Source organism: Rhinopithecus bieti, unplaced genomic scaffold (assembly GCF_001698545.2).
Source record: "Rhinopithecus bieti isolate Rb0 unplaced genomic scaffold, ASM169854v2 scaffold_73682, whole genome shotgun sequence".
NCBI classification, from domain to species: Eukaryota; Metazoa; Chordata; class Mammalia; order Primates; family Cercopithecidae; genus Rhinopithecus; species Rhinopithecus bieti.
In genome coordinates this window covers 2,017,222-2,028,328 of record NW_016829166.1, presented here as the reverse complement: position 1 = coordinate 2,028,328, position 11,107 = coordinate 2,017,222, and the positions used below count along the sequence as shown (strand labels likewise).

General features: G+C 46.0%; 1 long non-coding RNA gene across 3 annotated transcripts in view; it reads left to right on the top strand.

The window, feature by feature from the left end:
- Nucleotides 1-3,402: 3,402 nt before the first annotated feature.
- LOC108523914 (uncharacterized) overlaps nt 3,403-11,107 on the top strand; it is a 13,570-nt gene continuing 5,865 nt past the window's right edge. Inside the window, exons 1-4 of one of the 3 annotated variants that reach the window (XR_001883929.1) lie at nt 3,403-3,500; nt 3,845-4,231; nt 7,180-7,307; nt 7,604-7,776. This is a non-coding gene — a long non-coding RNA (uncharacterized LOC108523914). The remainder of the gene's footprint in view (nt 3,501-3,844; nt 4,232-7,179; nt 7,308-7,603; nt 7,777-11,107) is intronic. The other 2 variants (XR_001883928.1, XR_001883927.1) reach the window with 2 other exon arrangements.

Sequence of the window (11,107 nt, the reverse complement as noted above, 5' to 3'; positions counted from 1 at the left end):
CATGTGTCTTTGTAGTAGAATAATTTATAATCCTTTGGGTATATACCCAGTAGTGGGATGGCTGGGTCATATGGTACATCTAGTTCTAGATCCTTGAGGAATTGCCATACTGTTTTCCATAATGGTTGAACTAGTTTACAATCCCACCAACAGTGTAAAAGTGTTCCTATTTCTCCACATCCTCTCCAACACCTGTTGTTTCCTGACTTCTTAATGATTGCCATTCTAACTTCCACCCACCAATCTTTAATTTCCTATCTAATCACCCCAAACTCTGCTTTTGGGCACCCCATTTATCCCATGCTCTCCTCACACAACCTCTGGGCCAGGACTCCCTTCTCTCAGAGTCCTGGGCCTCACTCTTCACTTTTCCCATACTGACATGATGGTCTTGCTTTCCTCTGCATGTCCCAGTAGCAACCTGCGAGTGCTCAGTCCCCTGCTGAGGAACCTCATGCAGGATGGTGACTATGGCTGAAGGTGGAGAACCTGGGACAGCCTGTCACTTACAACATAGCCACACTTCCAAGAGTGACAGCAAACCTGGCCTGGTGCAGTGACTCATGCCTGTAATTCCAGCACTTTGGGAGACCAAGGTGGGTGGATCACCTGAGGTCAGGAGTTCGAGACCAGTCTGGCCAACATGGTGAAACCCTGTCTGTACTGAAAAAAAATACAAAAATTAGCTGGGCGTGGTGGTGGAGGACTGTAATCCCAGCACTTTTACAGTTCTGGGTGTGGGTGGTGGACCCTTGTAATCCTCAGCCTCCTAGCACCTGTAATCCTGGGAGACTGAGGCAGGAGAATCACTTGAACCCAGGAGGCAGAGGATGCAGTAAGCTGAGATCACCCTACTGCACTCCAGCCTAGGCGACAGAGCGAGACTATGTCTCAAAAAAAAAAAAAAAAAAGAAGGTTCAGCAAACCAGTGACGTTGTTTTCCTTGATGCCTCTACTCAGCCTGCTCCAGGATAGAGCTGACGGAACTCTTTGCTCCCTACCTGCTGATCAGTTTCCTCAAAATATGTGAACCAAGACTCACTGTTCCCAGGTGGTCCTGCCTCCAGTCTGGCTGCAGCTCTCTCTTCCCCTCTGCCTCTCTCAGTGGTCAACCCCATGTCTGCCTTTGTTATATAGAGCACCATTAGTTGACCATCCTCCTCCTATGAGAACAGATTTGAATGCAAATAACAATTCCCTGGGCTATTGTCTGACACCAGGGATCCTTAGATATACCTTGGGAGACACCACCTCAGAATGACTGAAATAGAACAACAAATTGAAGCTGCTGCAATTTCACAACCTGGATGAATGAACTGAGTAACCACCTCAAGCGAGAATCTGTGTGCGCATACACAACACAGCAGAGGACGATGCCCCTCCTGGAGTTGGAGTCTCTGGTTTAGAGAAAGAGAAAATATAATCTGAATGGCATTAGGAGACAGAAATGAAGTGCTTGCGGAGCAGGGAGATGACACTTTGGCTGGGGAAATCAAGAGACGCTGGATGAGAGGAGGGTCATAGGCCTGGGGAAGAGGCCAGTTGGGTTCAAATCCCAGCTTTGCCGTGGACCAGCTCCAAGACCTCACTGTGCCTTGGTGCCCTTAACCATACCTACCTCAGAAGATTTCTGTGAGAATTACATGAGAAAACACTCATAAAGCCCCCAGCACACGGCAAGTGTGGGTTAAATGGAAGCTGTTGCTTGGCAAGTTTCATGAAGACCGCATTTGATCTGGATATGGACATGTGCACGGGGAGGGTCCATGGCAGTGTCAGGGACTCCCACAGGAAAGGGCTCTCAAAGGAGTAACAATCCCCTTCTTTTGTGCTGAGAAGACTTCATGGTACCAGTCCTCAGTGATACCAATTTTCAAAAATTTCTCTTTAAATGTAATAGGCCTTGGAATCAACTGCTAAAGAAAGCCACTAAATAAAAAAAAAGACAGGCGCACAGGCGTCCATTGTGGAAAGGACTATCCAAGTTTCATGGTCTAAAGCTACCCACCTGTAAGTGGGCACACAACATTCAGGGGAAGTCTGGACGGACTTGCCCAGAGAGGGCATTTCTCCCCGAGGTGGCTAGGTGGCGATAGAAGCACGCTGAAGCAGCGAGGATGTACCGGTCCCGAGTCGGCTCTGCAGCTCTCAGGCTCAGGGTAGCAGGCATCCCCCACCCCACACACACAGCCCACCAGCACCCCACACATCCCCACCACCTTCCTCTCCTCTCATCCTGCCTTTCTGTCTTCAAATATTTCCTGAAAGACTAATATGTCTCAGGCAAACACATGCACTAAGATGCAGAAATGTATGAAAAATTCTAGGGAAATACCAAGTTTTATGTTTAATATGAATCTGCTACGTGGTCACGTTTGAGAAATGCATATCTGTTAAGAAGTCTCATCAAACCCTAAAAGGTCCCCTCAAAGCTTTTACCCAAACACTGTTCAGAGTTGTTGGGACTACACTTGGTTTAAGAAAACAAAACAAAACAAAACAATTTAACAGTAAGTATGGAAAGAGGACAGCTTTGCCAAAACACAGTCTTGAGTTCAACTCCTAGCTGCAATACCAACAGCAGTGTGACCTCAGACAAGCAATCTGATCTCTCTGAGCCTCAGTTTGATTCTACAACTATCAAAGGTGATAGATCATTGCACGTACACGGATATGACATTTAGCAGGCGCCCAACAGACTGGAGATCCTTGCACTGTGCTCGCTAGAGGAGGAAAAGCTCAGCATGTTGCTACCTGTGTAGAGAAAAGAGGGAAGTGTCTGAGCCAATGAGTACAGACACTCTCTCTCCAGGCTCACCTGGGGAGAGACTGAGGGACTAAATGCACACAGCTCTGCACGCATTAAACATCGGTTAACTTAAGCACCCCCAGCACTTGAAACTTTGGGGGAGAAGGTCAAGGTAGTCTGAGATGTGCTTATTACCAAGCAAGAAGAGTTCACTCCAAGATTTTTCTTGAGTGCTTAATCTGGGTGAGGCCCAAGTCAGGCAAGAGAAGAATTATCACAAGCTGAGTGGGAAACTGTCCAGGTGGCGAAGCTTTGTGAACAATGGTGTGATGCCTGGGCAAAGACAGAGCGGGGGCAGAGAGACAGGAAGGAGAATCGAGTCAGGAGATCTGTTCCCTGGGGTGCATGCCATTATTAGTCAGTTTTGTCAGCTGGTTTCTGGGTAATTGATGGCACAGGCTCAGAGTTGATTGACTTGTACCGAGGGGGGACTCCCAGGGGAATCTGGGTCTAGATTGAGCCGCAGTGAATTTGACATAGAGTAAAGTATTAGGAACTGCAGGTGCTCCAGATGACCTCATAAAGGGTTCATTTTGAGATTGTGAAGTTTGCTGTTAGAACAGAGCTGTGATGTGTAAGAAGAAACTTGGACTTGTCCAGAGAGGGCTGTTTCTCCCCAAGGTGGGCTCAGGACCCTTTGCTTGAGGGAAGGTCCAGTGTCACTATCTGTCACCCATGGGACTTTAGACAGGTAACTCATGACTTCTAAATCAGGCTAAAGCAGGGCTTGTGGTGGGCAGAGTCCTGGGCCTTCCCCCTGGTATACACGCCCTGGATAACCCCCTGCCCTGAGCGTCATGGGACCTGTGAATATGGTGGGACATCACACCCATGATTATCTTTCATTGTATGGCAAAGGTGAAGGGTTTCTGCCATTAGAGTATCCAATCTGTTGATTCTGAGTTAATGGAGGGGAGGTTATCCTGGGTGAACCTGGCCTAGTCATGTGAGTCTTTGAAAAGAGGGTCCAGAAGTCAGAGACAAATGGGAGTCAGGAATATTCTCCTGATGGCATTTATTTATTTATTTATTTAGAGATGGGGTCTCACTATGTTGCCCAGGCTGCTCTCAAACTCCTGATCTCAAACGACGTTTCTGCCTCAGCCTCCCAAAGTGCTGGGACTGAAGAAGCAAAATGCCTTGCTGTGGAGAAGACCACACAGCAGAGAATGATAGGCAGCCTCTAGGAGCTTAGAGCAGCTCCAGCTGACAACCAGCAAGAAAGCAGGAACCTCAGTCCTATACCCGTCAGGAACGCTGGCTGCCATTGCAGCGCGGGCAGGCCATCTCTGGAGCCAGCCACTAGTGGGCTTGGACGAAGACTTCAGTGAGATGAGACGAGACGAGATGAGATGAGATGAGATGAAATGAGATGAGATGAGATGAGATGAGATGAGATGAGATGAGATGAGATGAGATGAGGTGAGATGAGATCACAGCCCAGCTGACACCTTGGTGGTGTCTCAGCCTTGAGAGACCCTGAGCAAGGGACCAAGGGCCCAGCTGAGCTGTGCTGGACTCCTTGACCCATGGAAACCGTGAGATAATAAATGGGTCCTGTTTTAAGCCACCAGGTTTGTGAGGATTTGTTACACAGCAATAGAAAACTAACACAGGACCTGTACTGCCTACTTTGCAGAGTTGTCTGAAGATGAGGAAAAAAGTGTGTAAAGTACCTGGCATGAAGAAGACTACAATAAACGGTAGCTTTAAGTCACGCAGTCCATAATGATCCAGTTCTTTTCTTAGAGGGAATGTAAATTTCTTTCTTTTTTTTCTTTCTCGAGGCAGAGTCTTGCACTGTCGCCCAGGCTGGAGTGCAGCGGTGTGATCATGGCTCACTGCAACCTTTACCTCCCTGGCTCAAGTGATCCTCCCATCTCAGCTTCCTGGGTAGCTGGGACCACAGCATGCACTGCCACGGCTGGCTAATTTACGTATTTTCAGTAGAGATGAGGTTTCTCCATGTTGCTCAGGCTGGTCTCGAACTCCTGGGCTCAAACAATCCTCCAGTTTGGTCTCCCAAAGTGCTGGGATTACAGGTGTGAGCTACCGCACCTGGCCAAATCTTTTCTTTTCAGAATAAATCTTGTGAAATGCTGAGAATTGTTGAGAGGACTGAATGAGATCATATGTCTAACATGCTCTAGTGCGGAGTCTAGCACACAGTCAACAGTAGGTAATAGCAACGATGAGGATGATGTTTGTAGTGGTTTTATCCCAGTAAAATGAGGCATGTATTGTAATAGACATGGATCTTTTTTTTCCCCTTAAAACCACTTTTGCCTTGCTTTACAAGTAGGATTTCTTGCAGAAGTTCCAGAGACTGTTACAGAATTATCCACTGTCTGAATAGAAATGAACCTTAGATATAATCTGGCCCAACTTCGCTTTTCAAATGAAAAAACTGTGAGTCTGAAGTCAGCTTGTTTGATGCCACAAAACAAATTAGTAGCAGAATCAGGATTAGAATTTAGGTATCTTGATGTCAAGGCCACTTCTGTAGAACCATATATAGTTGTCCCCTGGTATCTATGGGGAATTGGTTCCAGGGACCCTGAGAATAACAAAATCCCTGTATAAAATAGCATAGTATTTGCACGTAACCTACACAATTCTCTAGTATGCTTAAATCATCTCCAGACTACTTACAATAAGAAATACAATGTAAATGCTATGTAAATAGTTGTTGTATTGTTTAGGGGAAAACGATAAGGAAAAATGTCTATATATCACAACCATCTGTGTTTTTAGATTTTTTTTTTTTTTTTTTTGAGATAGAGTCTGGCTCTGTCGCCCAGGCTGGAGTGCAGTGGCGCAATCTCAGCTCACTGCAATCTCTGCCTCCCGGGTTCATGTCATTCTCCTGCCTCAGCCTCCTGAGTAGCCGGGACTACAGGCGGCCGCCGCTAAGCCCGGCTAATTTTTTGTATTTTTTAGTGGAGACGGGGTTTCACTGTGTTAGCCAGGATGGTCTCGATCTCCTGACCTCATAATCCGCCTGCCTCGGCCTCCCAAAGTGCTGGGATTACAGGCATAAGCCACCGCGCCCGACCTTTTATAGAATATTTTTGATGCACAGTTGGTTGAATCTACAGATGTGGAATGCAGTTCTGGAAAGCCAATTGTGTTTATTTCTCTTCTGAAATGTTTCCTCTATTTAAGACTCAATGCCATCTCAACTCATAAAGTATCAACATTCCCTTGCAAAACTTACCCTGCACACAGTTTATCAGTCATGAACATTTTTTTCCAGCTACCTCTCCTGAAGTATTTATTATTGAGAGTGATTCATTCCATTAATGTTGATTGAGAGCCTACTTTGTGCTACATTTGGAGTCAAGCTTGTTAAACTGCAGTCCCAAATCACTCCAAAATTAGACACCAAATTTATTGCAAGCCCATCGGCCATAATGACCCTATAAAGGAGGTCTGCTGTGACTAGTATTTTTACAGATGAGGAAATTGAGACATAAGGAGATTCAGGGGCTTGCCTGGGCGGGTCCAACAACTAAGAAGACATGAAGTTGGGATTTGTACACAGAGCTGACTAGCTGCCACTTTTAGCTTCTGTCCACTTTTAATTAGACTGCTTCCCAGAAGCTGGTTAGGCTAACATTTTATAATAATAAGTAGGATGGGTCTAGACTCCCCTCCCTTCGGCCCCATCACTAGTAGCTCTACTGGATCTGGGCTCATATTGCCTCCTTGGTCCTAAGGGTCAACAGCACAAAAGCTCACAGCACTAAAGATGCATGATGAAGGAGCTGAACTTTGCCTTCAAGAAAAGGTCTTTCTTTGGGCCTTTTCCTCTTGTTGGGAGAAGTCTCAGTATCTTCTTCTTCCTCTTCTCCTTGCAGCTTTGTTTTTATTTTTTATTTTCTTTTTTAGAGAGAGGATCTTGCTCTGTCACCCTGGCTGAAGTGCGGTGGTGTGAGCATAGCTCACTGCAGCCTAGAACTCCAGGGCTGAAGTGATCCTCCTGCCTCAGCCTCCCAAATAGCTGGGACTACAGGCATTTGCCACCACACTTCGCTAAATTTTTTTTTTTTTTTTTAGAGACAGGGTCTTACTACATTGCCCAAGCTGGTCTTGAACTCCTGGCCTCAAGTGATCCTCCTGCCTTGGCCTCTTAAAGTCTTGGGATTACAGGTGTGAGCCACCACACTGGCCTCCCCTGCAGAATTTAAGAGAGAAATCTGAACTCCCCCTGTTCTTGGTTGCTTTGGTTGAAGCTCCTTGAGATTGTCTGAGATTGTCTCCATAGTGGTCCCAGCTGCCTTCTCGGCCGCTCTCTCAATTAGATATTGAAATACTTCCCCAGAGTTTTTAGCTCCCTTTTAAGCAGAATTCTCCTTTTTCCTTGGCAGGCATCTCAGAAACTCGGTCAGGCAGCAGCTGGAGTGTCTGCGATGGTTTCCCCGCCCCTCAGGAAAGACCCTGCCTCTCTGCAGATGGCCTCTCAGACCTGCCTTCACAGGAGGGCGGCCTATGTTAGGTAACCATGCCCTGGCTTCAAGGTGGGGTTAAACTTGTCTGTAGTGAGAGCAGGTGTTCAGGTGTTTGTAGTGAGAGCAGAAAACAAGTGCCAAGGGAAATGCCACTAAAGAATGGAGAGGAATCTTCCAGCCCCAGGGGCTCATAAACCACTCCCTCCTGCCATAGGCACTGTCCTCTGAACGTGGCTCCCAGGGGAGGGGCCCTTCCTGTGAGTCCTGGGTTTATGAACCTGGACAAGTAGGAACAGGAGCAGAGCAAGCCTGAGAATGATTGAAATGTTGTCGTTCTATCCAGCAGAGCAGAAAACCTGTGCTTGGGGAACTGAACTTTGAGAAATGCAAAGCGCCTTGGTGTTCCGGGATGAGCACATTGGAGCTTAGGTCCCTCCATTCCTGGTAGTAGAGAAAGCAGCGGATGGTTCAGCCTGGAGGCAGAGAAAGAGCCCAACAATTACAAGGAAGCTCAAGGTCAGTACAGGGTTAAGCCCAGAATCTAACCACAGATGCATATGATTTCAGCTTTCCGCATGCATTTGTGTTTAAAGTAACTGTTGGAAAATTGTAGTCTGCTCATTCCAGTAGTTCTTTTAAAACCATCCACGTGTTGTTCTTAGCAAAGTCTGTGTCTGAAAACCCCGGTGAGGCTCATCACGCTCGAATGCCACCAAGTACGTGCGTAGGCTGAATTGTACATAGCGTGTGAGGGCGCTGTTGCCATCTGTAAAACACAGCATTCATTTTAAAATGTCACTTGTCAATCACATCAGTGCACTCCAGCCTGGGCAACAGAGTGAGACTCTGACTCAAAAGAAAAAAAAAGTCACTTGACAATAAGCATTTTTAAAATGAATGATACAAGCACTGTTAATGAGACCTGTGAAGTTTCCTAAAGTTACAATGGCATCTCATACTGGAAAAGGTGGGGAACCGTTGCCTTAAAGATCTAGCTGAGGCCGGGCGCAGTGGCTCATGCCTATAATCCAGCACTTTGGGAAGCAGAGGCAGGTGGATTACTTGAGATCAGGAGTTCGAGACCAGCCTGGCCAACATGGCGAAACCTCATCTCTACTAACAATACAAAACTTAGCCAGGTGTGGTGGTGGTCACCTGTAATCCCAGCTACTCAGGAGGCTGAGGCAGGAGAATCACTTGAACCCAGGAGGTGGTGGTTGCAGTGAGCTGAGACCACACTATTGCACTACAGTCAGGGTGACAGAATGAGACTCTGTCTCAAAACAAGTCTAGCTGTGGAGGTTTCTGGAACTAGGTAGAACTGCCACTCGGCCACCTTCATCATTAAGCTACTGTACAGACAAGGGCAGCTACTCCTTGAGTTTGCATCTGTATATCATGTTCGCTAGTACATGGTACTGCCCTAGGAGAGGTGTCTCATGTGGCACCTGATACATCTGGTCCCCCTCCCCGGCCTAGGAATTACCAAGGCAAACTATAAAAAAATTTTTTTACACTGAATTTATAAGATTTATTATAAAAGCACATGGAAATACATTTATATTTCTATGCCAGTGTTAGACTGCTTAGTCCTCAATCGTACTTATGAGAAGTGAACAGCCAGTGAACAGCAACAAAACCCACATTAACAGGGAGCCTAAGTAGCTATTGGAACAAAAATCAATGCTAGCCTGCCTGGGTGCGGTGGCTCAAGCCTGTAATCCCCACCTTTGGAGGCTGAGGCAGGCGGATCACATGAGGCCAGAAGTTTGAGACCACCCTGGCTCACATGGTGAAACCCTGTCTCTATTACAAATACAAAAATTAAGCAGATGTGGTGGTGCATGCCTGTAATCCCAGCTACTCAAGAGGCTGAGGCACGAGAATCGCTTGAACCCGGATGGCAGAGGTGGCAGTGAGCCGAATCGTGCCAACTGCACTCCAGTCTGGGTGACAGAGTGAGACTCTGTCTCAAAAAAGAAAAACAAAAGCAATGCTAGCCTGCATTGATGGAGGTGTGAGGGGGTTCTGTAAGGCGTAAACTGGTCTGCGCAAGAGATAGTTGGGGCCACTGATGAATTGTTTGCTTTCTATTACTGCAGATAAGCATAGATGATTAGTTCCCTATTATTTCTGCTCCCAGGCCATCTCCAAGGCAAGCTGTTTCTCCTGCTCTCTGTACAGTCCATGAGACTAAGCAGGCCGTTGACCTTAAGTGAGGTTCCCTCAGTTCTGTCCTGTTCCTTGAAGTCTAGGTCCATTGGGTAGACTTGGCCTGTTCAAACAAGCCATTAATGAGCACATCTCCGGCAGGGCATTTGGAAATAAAGTCAGAAAGCCAGCGAATGGTTTGGCCTTTTCTTCCCATCTTTCCATCCCCTGCTGGGATTCACCTCCTTCTCTTGCCCTGGGGCCTCCTGGGCTCTTTCTTCTTCTCAGCCTGGTCTTACCCTCCTCCAACCGCTGCTGTTGCAAGTAAATGAACTAGGAGTGGAATCTTTGTTTTCTATCTCAGGGGTATTTGCTTTGAAAACTTTTTCTCTTGCTGTGGATCAAAATGGCCTTTGCTCCTTGTTAAAGCAGGTTTAGGCTCAGTGGCTCTGGTAGAAGAGGTTGTTTAAACTCCACAAATCACACAGTTACCAACTTTCTCTTTCTCTGTGTACAGTGGTCCAATGGACAAAACTCAAGCGAGTGACAGTGGTGGTGGTGACTCTGTGGGTGATCATCTGAATCAGATGCTGTAGTGAGCACCTTGTTCCATTGTGGCTGTGACCCTGAGGCAGGTGTTTGTTTCCTTTTATGGAAAAGGAAAGGAGGCCTAGTGAGGTTAATATCGTGCTCAAGATGACTCCAGAATTGAAAATTCCAATTGTCCTACCCTGAACTTTTAATTCCCTTCAGGTTGTCCTCTTCTTTTCTAAGTAGCATTGATCACATCTCCTTTCTCCTTTAACTGCCTTGTTGATTGGTTTATTGCACACGGTCAGTCTCTCTGCCTCTTCCCTGTGCCCCAGTGAGAATCCACCGGCTCTACAGAGGCAGGGATTTTTGTCAGCTCACTGGGGTATCTCAAAGGCATAGAACACATACACAGCAGGGACTGAACAAGCATTTGTTAAGTGAATAAACAAAAATAGCCAAGGTAAGATTTTACACTTTAGCACCAACTTAGATAAAATAATGAAAAATAACCTAAAATAATCAAAAGGGTCAGAATCTAATTTTGAGCACAAAGTTTGAGGACGGCCACTCAGGAAGCACAGATTCCGAAGAATGGGAGTCAGTGTTTCAAAGTACAGAAGTTTGGGATCATTTATATGGTCAAAGTTTAGGGAAGCTTAACAGAATTCCACTCTCTATGTAAGGCTGGTTGCATAGTTACAATAATCCGATTTGTCAAGGTAAATATTTCTTTCTTTTGGGGAAATGTATATTCAACATTCCACACTGCAGATGTAACAGTCAGGTGTCTTTTGCACCGCCTGGTCTGAGTTTGATACAGGATAATAAAGGAGGCAGTTAATCTATAGTGAAGAACAGTGATTAGAAGCAGGGGAGGTCTGGTCTCTGTTCTCTCTTAGTCATTTACAGAACAAGAACAATGAGGAAAAGAGTTCATCTTACTCTAAGAAACAGAAGTTGCAAGCACATACTATGTGACTCAGATCACAATCATATCTCTCTCAAAACTTAAAGTTTTTTAAAAGCTTTTAAATTTTATTTATTTTCAAAGCTATCACCCAAAGCCCTCAAAGTCCTCAATTTTTCTTTTCTTCTCCTCTTCTCTTTTCTCTTTCTTTCTTTCCCTTCCCTCCTTCCCTCCCTCCCTCCCTTCCTTTCTTCC